Genomic DNA, 18,861 nt, shown 5'->3' with positions numbered 1-18,861 from the left:
TCATTGTGTTTTTGCACCTAGAACTGCACTCGTTATTAGAAAGTGAGGCTCATTAACTCATTACATTTTTTAGAGCCATATTGTACCCCATACTTCTCGTCAAATTTCTTCCAGGCAGTAGCATCCTTTATGCATTCCTGCTGTGCTGGTGGTCCAGTGTTTAATGTGCAGTAAGCTTACTCAGTGAGAAGCTGCCCTGCATGTTTAGTCCCCTCTGCTATTTCCAGCTGTGCTGTAAAAGCTAAGTGGCACAGCTTTACTATTAGTATTCCTCTTGTGTTTTAGGGCATTTACACATTGAAAATTCTCATAGCAAATAATGTAAATTGCTGGAGGTAAACTACTTATATTTAAGGTTGCTACCTATCTGATTTTCACCCAGACAGCCCAGTTGTCGTGTCTGATGTTATAACCACACCCCCAAAACTTTAACCATCGCATCCATGATGTCACCTGCCCCGCTCCCCAATGTCATCCACCCCCTGCCTGAACTCCTGAACCACAAAAAGATGGAAACCCTTTTATAATCAAATGCATTTTTATACATGACTGTTATGTACTGACATGGTCAGTACATAACAGTCATGTCATGGCAAACCAAGCCAAAAACACCCCAGGGGTGCTTATTTATAAACACTGGACAAATTTGCACCTGAGTATTAACCACTCTGTAATAAGATTTTTCTAGCTAGCTGCAGGTTGAACAATGAAAGCAAACATCTGATTGGTTGCCATGGGTTACTGCCCATGTGCAAATTTATAAATGACGATCTGTCATTGCCCTTGGGCCTCTTGCATACAGCACATTTTCTGTAGGAAAATCACTGGTTCTGTCACTACAGTGGTAGGTGACAGCAATTTTGGTAGTTTTTTTAGCCAGCTGAAAATGACCCCATGTTTATTTTAGCCTTGCTGTTCCTATAATGGGAGTAAGGATATGCTCTCAGTAAGCTCTTTCTTCTGCAGTACTGTTCCTGTATATTCTTTTATTTAAATCCAGCAACAGTTGGTACTGAGTCACTACATGTGAGCTAAGAAACCTGCTTTTTCTCTTGCAGGCATCTGTAGGACACAGGGACCATGGGGTATAGCATCTACCAGCAGGGGGCATGACACTATAATAGGACAGAAGAGGACAGCCTCTCCTCCCTACAGCTGTACCCCCCCTTCACTTCCTGTTACTGCCAGATTTTTCTAGTGTTCTTCAGAAGACAGGATACCTTCAGCTCTGATCCTTATCTATTGCCTGACTATGTCTGGCACCAGGGGTTGTCCGAGGGGGGTTGTAGTGGCATGGTGCCATTATTTAAAAAGGGATCTCGTTCTCAGCCTGAAAACTATAGGCCTGTTAGTCTGACATCAGTAGTAGGAAAGCTTCTGGAAGGGGTAATAAGGGATAGGATAGTTGAATACATTGCAGTTCACAATACTATTAGTTTGTGCCAGCATGGTTTTATGCGTAACAGATCTTGCCAGACTAATTTAGTTGCCTTTTATGAGGAGGTGAGTAGGAACCTCGATGCTGGAATGGCAGTTGATGTCATCTACTTAGATTTTGCTAAAGCGTTTAATACAGTACCTCACAGAAGGTTAATGATCAAATTGAGGAATATTGGCCTAGAACATAATATTTGTAATTGGATAGAGAACTGGCTGAAGGATAGAGTACAAAGAGTGGTGGTAAATGGAACATTTTCTAATTGGGCCAGTGTGGTTAGTGGAGTACCACAGGGGTCAGTCCTTGGTCCTTTGCTTTTTAACTTGTTTATTAATGACCTGGAGGTGGGCATAGAGAGTACTGTTTCTATTTTTGCTGATGACACTAAATTGTGCAAAACTATAAGTTCCATGCAGGATGCTGCCGCTTTGCAGAGCGATTTGACAAAATTGGAAAACTGGGCAGCAAACTGGAAAATGAAGTTCAATGTTGACAAGTGCAAAGTTATGCACTTTGGTAGAAATAATATAAATGCGAACTATCTACTGAATGGTAGTGTGTTGGGGGCATCCTTAATGGAGAAGGATCTAGGGGTTTTTGTAGATAACAAGTTGTCTAATTCCAGGCAGTGTCATTCTGTGGCTACTAAAGCAAATAAAGTGCTGTCTTGTATAAAAAAGGGCATTGACTCAAGGGATGAGAACATATTTTTGCCTCTTTATAGGTCCCTGGTAAGGCCTCACCTTGAGTATGCAGTGCAGTTTTGGGCTCCAGTCCTTAAGAAGGATATTAATGAGCTGGAGAGAGTGCAGAGACGTGCAACTAAACTGGTAAAGGGGATGGAGGATTTAAGCTATGAGGTTAGACTGTCGAGGTTGGGGTTGTTTTCTCTGGAAAAGAGGCGCTTGCGAGGGGACATGATTACTCTGTACAAGTACATTAGAGGGGATTATAGGCAGTTGGGGGATGTTCTTTTTTCCCATAAAAACAATCAGCGCACCAGAGGTGACCCCTATAGATTAGAGGAACAGAGCTTCTATTTGAAGCAGCGTAGGTGGTTTTTCACAGTGAGGGCAGTGAGGCTGTGGAATGCCCTTCCTAGTGATGTGGTAATGGCAGACTCTGTTAATGCCTTTAAGAGGGGCCTGGATGAGTTTTTGAACAAGCAGAATATCCAAGGCTATTGTGATACTAATATCTACAGTTAGTATTACTGGTTGTATATATAGTTTATGTATGTGAGTGTATAGATTGGTTAGTATAGGTTGTGTGCTGGGTTTACTCGGATGGGTTGAACTTGATGGACAATGGTCTTTTTTCAACCCTATGTAACTATGTAACTATGTAACTATATGGCACAGCACTGATACAGTATTAACATTGTTCTGTCCTGCCTAACATTGTATGGTCAGAGTACCTGGGCCACAGCCAAATTACTGGCACATTGCTAACACTCTACTGACACAGTACTTATCTACCTTGTGTTAGCCTGGTACTGACTTACACGCAGTACCCTTATTGCCCAACGCTCTACCTATTGGGATCACTCTCTTTTAAATTAAATATTTAGCATGCGCCAGATGCTGCAAACGCCTCCCTTCATCCAGAAAAAAAACCCTTTGCTCTACATGTGCCAAAATTCCAGCTGAGCCTTCTCCTCAGGCCCTGGATTTGCCTACCCTGGCCCAATCCGAGGAGCCAGGGGCAACAGTCAGTTCTCCACCGGTGCAGGAGACCCCAGCGCAGACTTCCATTTCCAGCCACAATCCTCCCACCTGGGCGGTCTAGCTTTCTATGGGCATCCCCAAATTAGCAGCTTTCTTAGACAAGCTTCTGGACAAATTAGACCGAGATGGCTCCGAAATCTGTCTCAAGCCTTCCAAGCGCCAGGCACCTCAACCTCCAGAGGACATTAGTGACTCTGAATCCCTTCAAGCCTCTGCCAATTGGGAAGAGCAGTCCCTAAACGACGGCGTTATTTCCTCGAAGGACCAGGTACCCTTTGGAGACCACAGATGCATTCATTGCCTCAGTCATCTCCTGCTTGGATCTTAAGGCCCTGGACTCCCCTCCGGCCTCCGCCTCATCCCTATTTAAGCGCCAAAAGATGGAGGGACTCCTCAGGTCCGCCTTCACATCAGCAGGAGACAGTCTGCGCTCGGTGTTGGCCTCTGCTTGGGTCTCCAGAGCCATTCAAGCCTGGACCAGCTCACTTATTGAGGGCATCCGCTCCGGCACTCCTAGACAGGAACTGGCAACTCTAGCATTCCAGATAAGGGAATAATTTCTCTGCGAAGCTTCTCTCGATGCTGTCCAGGCTATCAGCTGTATGTCAGCCCTGTCAGTCGAAGCCTGCTGCTCCCTTTGGCTCAAGTTATGGTCAGCTGATCTGTCTTCCAAGAAATCGATCACCTCCATTCCCTTCAAGGGCAAGCTCCTGTTCGGGGCCGAACTGGACAAAATAATCAGCCAGGCTACAGGGGGCAAGAGAACCTTGCTCCCACAACCTAAGAATCATCCCTCCTTTCAGCACAGATGCTTCTTTCATCCAAAGGGATCCAAACCTACATCTTCAAGGGATTACTCACCTCAGAATTCCTTCAGCCAAACCCAGATTTCAGAGCCGCTCCAAATTTTCGGTGTGTAAACCAAATCCAACGACAAGTCTTCCTTCGAGAAGAGCACATACCAGTGGGCGGCAGACTACGGCTTTCTCGAGGGGCTTGGAGTCAACTCATCATGGACCCCTGGGTCCACCAGATCATTTCCTCTGGATACCGTATCGAGTTCCAGTCTATTCCACCAAACAGATTATTTATGTCACAAGCGAACGCCTTCACCTTCTGTACGAAGAAGTGATAGCTCCGGTGCTATCTGGAGAAAGATTTCGGGGGTTCTACTCCCTATTTATTGTTCCAAAAAAAGACGGTTCTAGATGACCACTGACGCTTCAAGTCCCACCGTTCGAGCCGCTGGCGACCATCCCTCTAATTTGGCTCACATGGAAGACCATCTTCTTACTGGCCATTGCCTCAGCCTGCAGAGTATCGGCGATCAGTGCCCTATCCCATCAGCACCCATATCTGATATTTCATCCGGACCGAGCAGTCCTCAGAACTCTTCCAACATTTGTGCCTAAGGTGGTTTCCTCATTCCACCCAGGATATCACCATTCCCTCCTTTTGCCCACTGCCATCCTCCCTTAACGAAAGGGCCCTACATTCCCTGGACCCGGTGAGGGCATTAAAGTTGTACCCGCTTTGAACCAAGGACTTACAATCCTCAGATTACCTGTTTGTGCTGCCTTCGGGTCCCCAGAAAGGCTTGCAGGCTTCTTGTATGGCTTCCAGAATCCAATTTCCCACTGGATTCGGGAAGACATACGCAAAGCATACATTGCTCACAGGAAGATACCGCCCCTGCGCATCAAAGCCCATTCCACCAGAGGCATAGGTTCCTCCTGGGCCTTCAGGAACAAGGCCTCGGCTGAACAAATCTGCAGGGCCATTACTTGGTCCTCCATTCACTCGTTCACAAAGTTCTACAAGTTTGAAGTTTTCGCCACATCTGATGCACACTTTGGCCGCAAAGGTCTGCAAGCGGCAATCAATTAACGGCTTCCTTAACCCAGAAGCGGGTTTTCGGAATTCCTTCTGCCTTATGTACTTAGTTCACTGTTATCTTGTTGACTAAACAGGCAGGAACAGGAAGTGAAGGGGGTATAGCTGTAGGGAGAAGGGGTTGTCCTCTTCTTCCTATTCTAGTGTCTTGCCTCCTGCTGGTAGATACTATACCCCATGGTCCCTGTGTCCCACAGACTTCCTGAGAGAAAAGGATTTTTATGCATTCAGTTTACATGTTCTTACAGATTGCATCTGACTTCTATACAGTCGCTGTCCATGCTTGCAATTTGGTCTCATTTTCTTTGCGAACAATCATTTGAACCGAACTCGCATAAAAGTTCATGAGGCCTTAACCAAAGTCACAATTGAGCAGGAGCACTAGCCAGGAGCAGATTGGAACAAAGAAATGATTCATGTGTTGTTAAAATGTTGGCTTGCAGCACATTATAGAATAATATTGTATTCCTCTTGTAAACTATAAGTAAAGGAATGTCATAACCATATTTATATACATGACTGCTACCTGAGTTTTGTTATAGAGATCAAACACCTTTGTGCTGTGTTCTGAGTAGGTATGTTGGGTATATACATTATGTCTGAACACAATGTTCACGTCACAAGTCAAGAGAGCTCCAAATAAAAGAATGTATTTCGCAGGCTATGTGTGGATTTGTGTGTTACTATATTAATCTATGAGCCTTTGCAATGTGTCTAGCAAAAAATACATACACATGCTCACCTCACCTGCCAGCTTCCCTTAGACACAGTAAATAATTATAAAGCTTTCCCTGTATATTCATGTAGGTCATTATCACGTCAGTCAAGTCTAGCAATCTCTAATTAATAACTGCCCTTAAAGGCTGAGATATCCCCAGTTAGACATCTGACATCTACCTTGAGTCAGGCCTATCCACACACCTGTTTATAAATAAAACTTTCTTATAGCTGACCCTGAAAATATTGAACTTTTGGGTGTGCTATCCTATTGGATCTATATGGCACAGAACACTTAACAATGCTGTGACCGTCATATTTAAATTATCTGATCTAACTTTGTCCTAATATAATCACCACTATGGGGCAGATTTATCAAAATGTGAGTTTAGAGATTAATACACAAAAGCCCATCCACATTCTATTCATTCCTATGGGATTTTTAGAAGTGTATTTATCAAATGGTGAGTTCTAACTTTCACCAAATGATACATACACTTCTATAATTACCATAGTAATGAATATAACATGGGTGAGTATTTATGTATTAAGCTCTCAACTCAAATTTTGATAAATCTGCCCCTATGTGTCAGAAATAAAATAAAATATCAGATTCAGCATTGTTAAGGCATTAAAGTACTGCTTGTATGTGATTACTTAGAATTAGCAACACATAAAAAGGTACAACAGCTGTAAATCAGTTACAAAAGCAAGTCACTCAGAACTGCATGATCTCCAGTCACCAACTTTCCAAGGACAGGTTGAGCCAATTGAATTGCAGCTTAAAGCTGGCCATACACGGGCAGATCTGCTCGTAGCAATGGGGCAGTCGGTTCGGGGACCGCATCAACGAGCCGATGCGGTCCCCGATCCAACTGGATTTTCTAACCTGGCCGATCAATATCTGGCCAGTTTCAGGCCAGATATCGGTCGGCCAGGTCCCTCGGTTCTGCCCCTACATCGGTCCAAGGGACTGATATCGGCAGCTATAATCAGCCCGTGTATGGGGACCTTTAGTAGAGTAATGGAAGATTTCAATTATGGAGACAGGCAGGGTGCAGGGCCCACCAGGGCTTCTGCCTCGGGGGCCCCTTTACCCCCCAATGGCCCCCGCTGCAGCCTTTCAACCCCAGCTTCCCGCTCCCCTGCCTGCACAGGCAGCAAGTGTGCAGATTTGCAGTGTGGCTATAGAGGAATGAGGTCTCCTACCTCTATAGTTACACCACAGGTATTGGTATCAATTAACTCATATGTTAATATGTAATAGGGCTCATGTGCAAGTACAATTTTAGGAGCAAGTCATGTTCTTTTACAGTTTTCCATAATTTAAACAAACTTGCAGACGTGAAGTGGCAATTCCCTGATGCAATTGTAGCCATGTGTTAATACACTTCTTACAAATTTCTTTTTTTTACATGCATAGAGCAGATTCATTTTAGAGACTCCAAAATGTGGGGTAAACTGCTTTACATTCTATTAGTGACAGTCTGCAGTGATCGCCACCTTCACATTTTTCTTGATATTCTGTTGTATAGCCTGTAAATGGGCCATAGCATTAGAACCAGACATCTAGTTTGAATACACACACTGACAAATATCCTTCTATATAATAGATACTGTAACTAAAATTAATATGTATTTCCTAGAGAAAAATCATTTATGTGCTGTAACTTCTAGTAAAAAAATATTTTGCAGCAAAAAAAGCAACCATGCCTGTCTCTTTAACAGAATTTTCATTTAATCGCTCTTATATCTTCCTCTATCCCAGTGATCTATATGCAAATATGGTAATACATGCAAATTAAGACACTACTTTTAGTCCCAATTTAATAGAAAGCATTAAAATACAATTTTTTTTTCAAACCCCTCCATATGCATATGCAAGGCAGGCACGAGCAACAAAATGAGCCAGTGACAGTTCTCAAGGAAATCACACGGGAGAGGGATGCAGGATTCATCAACATATCTTTAGTATGAGAGACTTTTCAATTATATGTTAGCCACTATAATGGACTTTATACTGTTTAACACCTATCTGGCCACAAAAAAATATAATTTATATGCTTTGCCAGTTTTCTTTGTGTAGTTATTTTTGGAAATTTAAAAGAGCATTTTAATTTTGTTTTAAACAGTGGTGGTTCAAGGGCAGTAATACAAAGATTATACTACATATCACAATAAATATTCTTCTGGTAAATTGGTTTGTTTGTACAACATATGCACAGACACAGAAATGGTCAGGGCTGTCCCTTTTTGCACCTTTTTTTGCACCCCCTATTGGATGCTGTGCCTGGATGTTTGACTTCAGGGCTGCAGCAAAATCATCCTTATTTAATGCAATGCATAGTCCTGTACCCTGGTCTTCGGAAATTTGCCTATACAGTGAAGAGAATGCACAGTGCAGCAGCAGATGTACATTCTACTGCACAAAGCAGGTAAAGGGGTAGTTCACCTTCAGGTTATATTTTAGCATGTTATAGAATGGCCTATTTTCAGAATCTTTTCAATTGATATTAAGTTTTTATTTTTTATAGTTTTTAAATTATTTGCCTTCCTGTTCTGACTCTTTCCATATTTTCACTGTCACTGACCCAAGCAAACAATAAACTACTGTTCTGTAAAGCTACAATTTTATTGGTATTGTTACTTTTTAAAACAAATCTTTCTATTTAAGTCCTCCTCTCAGGCCTGGATTTGTGGAGAGGCCACAAAGGCCCAGGCCTAGGGTGGCAGAAATGTAGGGGCGGCATGCCGCCCCGCCGCAATGGAATTTTTAACGTTTTTTTTCAATACGGAGCAGTGGGAACTTCTCCCCACTGCTCCGTATGGGGCTTTAAATGTGTGCGCATGCACTCTCGCGGGCACGCAGGGGGGGCGGGGTAGGGAGACGATCGGTTGTTCGCTCATTCGCGCATGCGCATTGGGGGGGCGTGGGCCGTTCAACGGGGTGGCCTAGGGGCGTGCAGAAAACAAATCCGGCCCTGCCTCCTCTATTCATATTCCTGTCTCTCTTTCAAACCACTGTCTGGCTGCTAGGTTAAACTGAACCCTAACAACCAGATACCTGCTGAAATTCCAACCTGGAGAGCTGCTGAAGAAAACGCTGGATAATTCAAAAACCAAAAATAATTTGAAAAAATGAAGACCAATTGCAGATTGTCTCAGAATAGCATTCTCTACATCATACTAACATTAGTTTAAACAAAAAAATGTTTAAAAAGGGACACAATATAAATAAAGCATAAATATATGTACTGTTTTATATATGCTGCTTACTGCTGCCATATTTGTATTTGGTGCATTTTTTATTTATTTATCTATATTGCTTATCTACTGCAAAGGGACAGTCCTGAGAACTCTTCAGTGGTATTATGATAGAATGTGCCCCGCACCCCCCAAGGTGCCCCGTCAGCAGCGTCCCCCGCATGGGCCCCTGCCACCTGCCCTACATCCTCCCCTCAATGTGCTTAACTGAAACGCATCAGGGGAGGACACCGGTGGTGGGGGGAGCAGTAAGAGGGATCATGTCTAAGCCACCGGGGTCCACCAGTCCAAACCTTGTCATTCTACATTGGCAACTGGCAACTCGATCTTGGTATACATCATCATATGATCCCACTTGCTAATACAGTAGCTAATTGTCTACAGTGTATAAGGCAGCAATAAATTCAGTAAAGAACAGTACAGCAATAAGAATTGGAGCTAACTTGGCAAACAGCATCAGTAATAATATTTCTGCTAGCATTCTAATAGAGTTCCTGTATCTCTTTCTATACTTTCAATAAAACAAGAAATGTGTACAGAGCATGCAGAATAGTTGCAAAATAACTTTATTGAGCTATGTTATACACATCACATTTGGGGTATAAAGAGCCCTTACAGTCCAAAACATCTGTGTGTATAATAACTCACTAATAAGAATTTTGTTGTTATGTTACAGGTATCTGTGCTCCCCTTTTTCTTGGTAGTATCATGTGTCAAGTAGTCATGCCTAGGGATTGGGAGAATGGGTGCGTGCTGAGCATCTATGTACTTGATTTGATTGCTACACTTTGAGTTACTTTATTAGGTTGCACTACTATTTTACCTGCATTGTTCCCTGTTACCACTACTAAGGTACAAACAAAGAATAAGCACATATTGGAATCTGTCTACACAGAGATGATTTTGGCCAAAAAAAGAGCTCATATACACAGGCTAATAACCTGCCAAGGCAGTCTGAGTTTGCAGCTAGTATTGTCCTATTAATGGGGATACTAAAGGTGTAGTTCACCTTTAAGTTAATATTTAGTATATAATGTAGACTAAATATATGCCACTATATAGCATTGCAAACTGCAAGCTGGAAAGAGGCTGGTGAAAAAACTGTAAAAAATTATGACCAAATGAAATGACTATTCTATAACATTCTTAACTTCAAAATAACTTAATTCCCTTCAGTTATGTTTCCCCCCTAATATATTAAAGGCATAATTCACCTTTAAATTAACTTTTTATATAATGTTGACAGTGATCAGGGCCTGAACTAGGGGTAGGCAGAAGAGGCACCTGCCTAGGGCACAACAGTGAGGGGGCACTAGGCAGGTACCTCTGTTGCCATCCCTAGTCCGGGATCTCTTACCCTGACATCGGATCTCTCCCTCCTCTAAGTCGTGTGCTCACAAAGTGATCTTAAAAAAAATTTTGATGAAAGAAATCCAACGTTTTGAGCGCTGTACTCTTCCTCGGGGACAGGAAGAGCACAGTCAGTGCTTGAAATCCCACTTATAGGGATTACAACCTAGGTGCAAATCAGATAAACTGATGCACACCAGGAAAATTTAATCAAAAAAAGATACTTATTTTATTGGTTTGGACCGAAACGTCGATCTAAATAAAATAAGTATCTTTTTTTGATTAAATATAATAGAAAGATTGTCGCACTCACAGGGACTTGATACAAAAGAAAAAGTGTTTTTATTGAAAAAAAAATTTCTTTTGTATCAAGTCCCTGTGAGTGCGGCACTCTTTCTATTATATTTTTGTTTTTGACCTGCACCAAGGGCATTTGGACTTGTATAGGGTGTGCTCCTCCCTGTGCACTATATATATATATATATATATCCCATCCCTCTCCACAGAACACTGAATTGCAGCTGAGAGTTCTTTCTTTTTATGGAAAAAGGCGAACATGATTTTTTTCCACTAGTTAGTAAAACTGTCTGCGTTGTTTATGTTTTATAATAAAGAAGGAGGATTCCACTATTGTAGAAGGGTGACTGGAATTCAGACTGTTAGCTTTGTGTGCTTTACTTGGCTTTAAGCTTTAGGATGAATGGGGATCACAGCTAGGTTAATGAATTTTATATACCTATTGTTATTGTATTCCCCAAAATAGAAGAGAGATTTGCTTCCTTTGCTAAAAAGAGTGGCTGAAAAATATTTAATTTATATTTGTACCTACCTAGCAACTTAATTTTTGCAATTTTTTTTATTTTAAAGTATATTTTGAAACTGTCATATCACAATATATAGTATATAGTGTGAAACACTGTTTTAGACGACCTTACATTCTCTCAATACAGAAATATTGTCACAGCTATCATGCAGTGGGAATCCAGTTTTTTGTTTGCACAAACAGTGAAGACTTCAGTAGATTGTTCTGTATGAGGCGTTATGATTATGAAGAAACGAAAAAATGCACATCATTGGTAAATGGGCTGAAAATTATTTAGACCCACATTTACAGTTATCTGGTGCGATGATGTCCCTGTGCTTTGCATTGTTATTTGGCAACACATATGGTTCTGAAGAACCTGAAAATGGACATCAGTTATAGTAAGGATTTCAATAAAAATCATTAGACCCCACAGTGTTCTGGTGAGTTATGGTAAACTTCTTAGTAAACAAATGCAACAAGGGATTTATTACCTAATCAGGTAATCATTTTTATTTGCAACCTCTTTTTATCTCTTTACCCCATATGTAATAAAATGCACTAACTTTGCCCAGGAGCAGAAACCATAGCAACCAATAAAATGTTTGCTTTAAAACAGGTGACTAGTAAATGTTTCCTGCTAATTGGTTGCTATGGCTTACTGCTCCTGGGCAAGCTTAGTGTCTTTTATTACATAACCCCCTAGTGTGCTTTAGACATATAGTAGTTCCCTCAAGAAGGCATGGTGAACTACATGTGCAGTTGCTGTATTTTGTTTGGCTATTTATGTAGGCTCATGTCTTATACTCATGTTGACTCATGTCGGCTCATTACGACTCATGTTGTATACTAAAGCAGAGTCTGGGTTAAAAAGCAAACAACTTAAAAAGCAACATTAGTGAAAAGGTAGGTAAAATTAGTTTGATTAAACAGATGTTGTACCAACCACTGGATTTGTTTCATTATGACTTTCTTTTATATAACCTTGGCAGTAAATATATCATATCACAAACTCATTGATCTAATAACTCTGTAACTAATAGAGGATGATGGTGTTACAAAGTATATATAGTTGTATGATTAATATGATTATATTAATATTTCTGTTCTCACAAACAGTTCTGCACAAAAATGCATAAAAGTCAGAGATACTCATTAAAACCTACTTTAACTACAGGGTTAATCGATTGCGCTAATAATTCTCATCTTTACACCTCTTTGTGCGGCCCTCTTCTCAGTGCGAATTTTCACACCAAAATGTGAGTTTTACGTTTTTTCCTTTACCAGGCAAAATTCTTCCTCTGCTGAGAAATTCCTCATGTTGATCCAGATGAAAAGTGACAAGATTTTGTGAAAATAAAAGTTCTAATGTCTGCAAAAAATAAAGTAACACAGTAATAAGATCAGTTTTTGTGGGGAAATATATTTCCCTAAATAGAGTAGCTTGAAGAATGATAGTATGGTTAATTTACTAATATGGTGCGAATTACCACAGGTGCGTTAACCCATAGCATAAAAGTATGCCAATGACTCTAAAATTGTTGACTATAATTGCACTATAATTTTCATTAGGGGTTATGTAAAAAAAGGAATTAAGTTTGCCAAGGAGCAGTAACCCATAGAAACCAATCAATAGGTAGAATTTACTGGTCACCTGTTTAAAAGCACATATCTTTTTGGTTGGTATTTGTTGCTGCTACTGGGAAAACTAAGTACCTTTTATTACGTATGGGGGATTGTGTCTGTAAATAAAATGTAGTAAGTTCTAGTTTAAATAACAGGTTTTTATACCGCAGGCTATGGATACTCCCATATATTTTCTAATATATAATTTTATATAAGTAAAGTGTACAATGTGTGTACACAAAAGTACTGTGCTTGGGATCTTCACTAACCCTTAACAGTATTTTTCTCTTTTTTTTCTCTTGTATTTGTGTCTATCTTTTCCAGGAATATAACCATGCTCACTAAGGGGCCCATTTACTTACTCACGAACGGGCCGAATGCGTCCGATTGCGTTTTTTTCGTAATGATCGGTATTTTGCGATTTTTTCGGAAAATTATCGCGACTTTTTCGTTACCAATACGATTTTTGCGGAAAAACGCGAGTTTTTCGTAGCCATTCCGAAAGTTGCGATTTTTTCGTAGCGTTAAAACTTGCACGAAAAGTTGCGCTTTTTTTGTAGCGTTAAAACTTAAAAGACGCGACGTTTTGCGCAAGTTTTAACACTACGAAAAAATCGCAACTTTTTGCGCAAGTTTTAACGCTACGAAAAAATCGCAACTTTCGGAATGGCTACGAAAAACTCGCGTTTTTTCGTGCAAATCGTATTGGTAATGAAAAAGTCGCGATAATTTCCGAAAAGTCGTAAAGGCGCTGAAAAATTCGCAAAAAATACGAAAAAGTCGCAAAATGTTCGTTTTCCAATCGGAATTTTTCCAATTCGGTCGGAATTCGTGTCTTAGTAAATCAGCCCCTTAGACTTTTAACAACTACAACTCATCACAAACTATTGAGAGTTATATATGTATATAACCATGTATATAGCTAAATCAGTACTTAACTCAATTGTGTATTCTTTCATGAAACACCTTTTTACATTCTTTACCTCTCCTTTTCAAACATATTCTGATTAAGTACAGTTCTCAATGGCCATTTGAATGCAAGAATTTAGAAGACTATGAATTTTTATTTGGATTGGCATGTCTTTTGTTTTTTAAACCTTGTATTTTTATCTACTTTTTAGTATTCCAAAAAAATTTTAATCAAATTATTCAGAATTTTAAAACTGATTTTCTTTTTCTCTGTAGTAATAAAACAGTACCTTGTAATTGATCCCAACTAATATATAAATAATCCTTATTTGATGGCAAACAATCCTATTGGGTTAAATTAATGTTTTATTGATTTTTTAGTAGACTTAAGGTATGGAGATCCAAATTACGGAAAGACCCCCTATCCGGAATACCCTTGGTCCCAAGCATTCTGGTTAATGGGTCCTATACCTGTATTACTTTCTATAGTTACAAATAATATGCATATCTACTTTCAATACAGTTTCTGCAATCAGTTAATTGGAATTGGTGACAGTGGAATCAGTGAAAGTGGACAAAAGACTGTACTTTCCTTTTAGCAGAAAAAGAGGTTATGTAAAAAAACACACTGGGGTTTATTTATCAACACTGGGCAAATTTGCACCTGTGCAGTCACCTTTTTTTATCCAGTTACAGGTAGAATAATAAAAGCAAGTATTTGATTGGTTAATTTGCCCAGGTGCAAATTTACTTTGTGTGGATAAATGATCTCCTTGGGCTAAGTTTGCCCAGGTGCAGTAACCCACAGCAACAAATCAGCCTGAAGCATTTACTGGTCACCTGTTTAAAGGTAAGAAGGTAAGGTAAGAAGGACAATATTCTTGACACAATTATGCTACACCTACCACAATTGCATCTGATTTGGTCAGGGTGCTGAGGAAAGCCTGGAGTTACCACTTGGTTCAGAAGTAGTGTAAGCTCCAGGGTTGCCCTGCATCAAAAGGTGCAGCAGGGGGGTAATATAGGAAAATTCCCTTTAGTGTTAGCGGTGTCAAGGCTAATGTAGCTGCTTTATTTTATGATGATGTCTTCCCAAATTATAATATTGATATTTTGCATACGATTTTTCACTAACCTCTTTTTCTGTATTTTTGGATATCTTTGATATGTCTTTTTTTAACTGAAATCTATTTAGCTCGTCCGTTTAAATTTGCCCAAGAACCAGCAGGACAAGGGCACCGTGCATCAGAAGCAAAGTCACTGGATTTCAGTGGATGCATCATGAATTTTTCAGCACATGCTTTTTCTTGCATTTATACCTGCATTAGGGTAGTGAGCAAGCTCTTACCGATGCTTATATTTCCTTTTTTAATACATGCTTTATCTAATATTTACTCATGGTATTGTGTGTTTTTTCAGATATGGAATGCTGGATTTTTGTATATATATATATATATATATATATATATACACAGTGGTGTGAAAAACTATTTGCCCCCTTCCTGATTTCTTATTCTTTTGCATGTTTGTCACACTTAAATGTTTCTGCTCATCAAAAACCGTTAACTATTAGTCAAAGATAACATAATTGAACACAAAATGCAGTTTTTAAATGAAGGTTTATGTTATTAATGGAGAAAAAAAACTCCAAATCTACATGGCCCAGTGTTAAAAAGTGATTGCCCCCCTTGTTAAAAAATAACTTAACTGTGGTTTATCACACCTGAGTTCAATTTCTGTAGTCACCCCCAGGCCTGATTACTGCCACACCTGTTTCAATCAAGAAATCACTTAAATAGGAGCTACCTGACACAGAGAAGTAGACCAAAAGCACCTCAAAAGCTAGACATCATGCCAAGATCCAAAGAAATTGAGGAACAAATGAGAACAAAAGTTATTGAGATCTGTCAGTCTGGTAAAGGTTATAAAGCCATTTCTAAAGCTTTGGGACTCCAGCGAACCACAGTGAGAGCCATTATCCACAAATGGCAAAAACATGGAACAGTGGTGAACCTTTCCAGGAGTGGCCGGCCGACCAAAATTACCCCAAGAGCGCAGAGACAACTCATCCGAGAGGCCACAAATGACCCCAGGACATTATCTAAAGAACTGCAGGCCTCACTTGCCTCAATTAAGGTCAGTGTTCACGACTCCACCATAAGAAAGAGACTGGGCAAAAACGGCCTGCATGGCAGATTTCCAAGGCGCAAACCACTTTTAAGCAAAAAGAACATTAAGGCTCGTCTCAATTTTGCTAAAAAACATCTCAATGATTGCCAAGACTTTTGGGAAAATACCTTGTGGACCGACGAGACAAAAGTTGAACTTTTTGGAAGGTGCGTGTCCCGTTACATCTGGCGTAAAAGTAACACAGCATTTCAGAACAAGAACATCATACCAACAGTAAAATATGGTGGTGGTAGTGTGATGGTCTGGGGTTGTTTTGCTGCTTCAGGACCTGGAAGGCTTGCTGTGATAGATGGAACCATGAATTCTAATGTCTACCAAAAAATCCTGAAGGAGAATGTCCGGCCATCTGTTCGTCAACTCAAGCTGAAGCGATCTTGGGTGCTGCAGCAGGACAATGACCCAAAACCCACCAGCAAATCCACCTGTGAATGGCTGAAAAAAAACAAAATGAAGACTTTGGAGTGGCCTAGTCAAAGTCCTGACCTGAATCCTATTGAGATGTTGTGGCATGACCTTAAAAAGGCGGTTCATGCTAGAAAACCCTCAAATAAAGCTGAATTACAACAATTCTGCAAAGATGAGTGGGCCAAAATTCCTCCAGAGCGCTGTAAAAGACTCGTTGCAAGTTATCGCAAACGCTTGATTGCAGTTATTGCTGCTAAGGGCGGCCCAACCAGTTATTAGGTTCAGGGGGCAATTACTTTTTCACACAGGGCCATGTAGGTTTGGATTTTTTTTCTCCCTAAATAATAAAAACCCTCATTTAAAAACTGCATTTTGTGTTTACTTGTGTTATCTTTGACTAATAGTTAAATGTGTTTGATGATCAGAAACATTTTGTGTGACAAACATGCAAAAGAATAAGAAATCAGGAATACCATGAAATTCTGAATCAACATATTTTTCCCTTAAAATGGTACATTTTCTCAGTTTAAACTTTTGTTCCGTGATTTATGTTCTATTCTGAATAAAATATTAGAAGTTATCACCTCCACATCATTGCGTTCAGTTTTTATTTACAATTTGTAGTTAAGAGAGCAACTTGGAGGGGGGAACTTCTTTCAGCTATAGAGAAAGCAAACACCCTGCAACAGTGGAGTCTGCTTCTTCTATAGTTATGCCACAGGGACAGCCTCAACCAACATCTATCTCTCAAGTTTTATATTACAGGTATGGGATCTGGGGTTTTATAAGAGGTTTTTCAGTCATTTGGATCACCATACCTTAAGTATACAAAAAAAAAAAGCATTACGTAAACCCAATATATTTGTTATTATATATATATGCAGATTAATTAAGAACAAGTACAGCACTATTTTATTAAATTATTTAAATGAATTTAATTATTTTTAAAAATGGAACCATTTGCTTAAAATAAACTATATAGGAGATAATACAAAGCTTTCTGGCTAGCCTAAACAGAGAAATATTGTAGGCTCCTGTTTAAATAAAACCAGAACTGTTTTAAATATATAAATGTGTTGGGTTTGATAGACCCCTAAATGTGTATGGGTTACTGTGCTTTGCACCTGGTGAATCAGTGGTAGTTTCTCCTTTTCTACAACATTGACCTTTGTTTTGCTGCTTTTGCAAGCAGTATCTCTCTGGCTGTTTATAAAGTTTGCATTCTTTATTTTGACTCCTGAAACATTGAATCAGAAGCCAGCTGATTTACAAACCTGGAGGAGAACTAACTTGTGCTACATGCTGTACATACATTAATAAATAACTTTTAAACCATTTACTTTTTAAATTAATGTTTTGAAATATTGGTTGGGGGGATCCCTTTAAGAAAATGAAAGAATTCAATTAAAAAGGATTCAAGGCTTTAATTTGGGTTTGCTTAAACTTTTTGGTTGAGACCCTGGTACATGCTGCAGGCTAGCTGTACAACACAAGATTTAGTTTATTATTTAAAGCACACCTATCATACAATTTTGTTTTGTGGGAAACTTGATGACTTGGTCCTACATTGCAGTCATATACATAATGAGTGAGCTAGGGTACTCACAAATTATGCACATACATGTGCCCCAACATTGCCACACGCACGGGGAGCTCCCTCCCTGTGTGGGAGTGATAGCACTCCCAAAAGTGGGGTTTCTTAACAAATTACTGTTCTCTTTTCTAACCAGAAAGTGGCCATTAGTCAGCACCATTGGTGGGGGAAACATTTTTTGTAGAACAGGTGCCCTTTACAGTATATCTCATTTTGTTAGTTCTCTGTGAAGGACACCATATTGAACCGCCAATTTGTTATGGCATGGCATGGTCATGTCCTGTAGGTTAAGAATGATAAAAAAGGAGGCTTTTTATAATGGTATCCAGAACTATCCACACATAAACCTGGCAGCCACTATAGTTATCATTGATTTATTATTTAACATCCACACTTAATAGAGATCTCCACCACAGGTTTAAGCAGATCAAACTTGTATTTATTAGCTGCTCAGATTAGATTGATTAGGAACATGCAACTGATTTTAGTGCAATCAAAATGTATATTGATTTTCTCAGCAAGCATCTCTGTGATATGTCCCAGTTAAAGTTTTCATAAATTGATACACTTATTCCTGTACCTTAGCACATTGCTGCTTCCATGTAAACTTTATCTAGGTTGGTGTGATATTTTACGAGATTAACTGGAAAGCAGATTGTAGGCTATGGCTCTTGTCTTGTGTGTTCTTGGAATTTTACTTGGTCTGGACAGTAATTGCAGATTACAGGCATTCACTTTCATTCCCACTTGGCTTCTCAGTCACCTTCAAACAAGGTATGGAATGAAACTGCAATAAAAACTGAATTAAAATTAGTTTGAGTATGAGTATTTTAACCCTTTATTCAGCAGAGTTTGCAAATTAGTAACTGAACGATATTCATTTCCTACCTGTTTATTTCTAAAAAAAAAAGGTATGAATTTTGCTTAAGAAATTAGTAGCAAGTCT

At 39.6% G+C, this 18,861-nt stretch overlaps 1 protein-coding gene and 1 long non-coding RNA gene across 2 annotated transcripts in view; one reads left to right on the top strand and one right to left on the bottom strand.

Moving 5' to 3' along the window:
• Positions 1 to 18,861, top strand: part of casz1 (castor zinc finger 1) — a 280,717-nt gene that overhangs the window by 97,735 nt on the left and 164,121 nt on the right. The window lies entirely within an intron of this gene.
• On the bottom strand, positions 12,145 to 18,716 carry LOC105947775. Its single transcript, XR_004223623.1, has 2 exons — positions 18,496 to 18,716; positions 12,145 to 12,563 (listed from the first exon to the last, which is right to left on the bottom strand). It is a non-coding gene; the product is annotated as an uncharacterized LOC105947775 (long non-coding RNA).

This window comes from Xenopus tropicalis, chromosome 7, assembly GCF_000004195.4.
Source record: "Xenopus tropicalis strain Nigerian chromosome 7, UCB_Xtro_10.0, whole genome shotgun sequence".
NCBI lineage: Eukaryota > Metazoa > Chordata > Amphibia > Anura > Pipidae > Xenopus > Xenopus tropicalis.
Note: the sequence above shows the minus strand (reverse complement) of the source record. Positions and strands in the feature narration are given on the sequence as shown.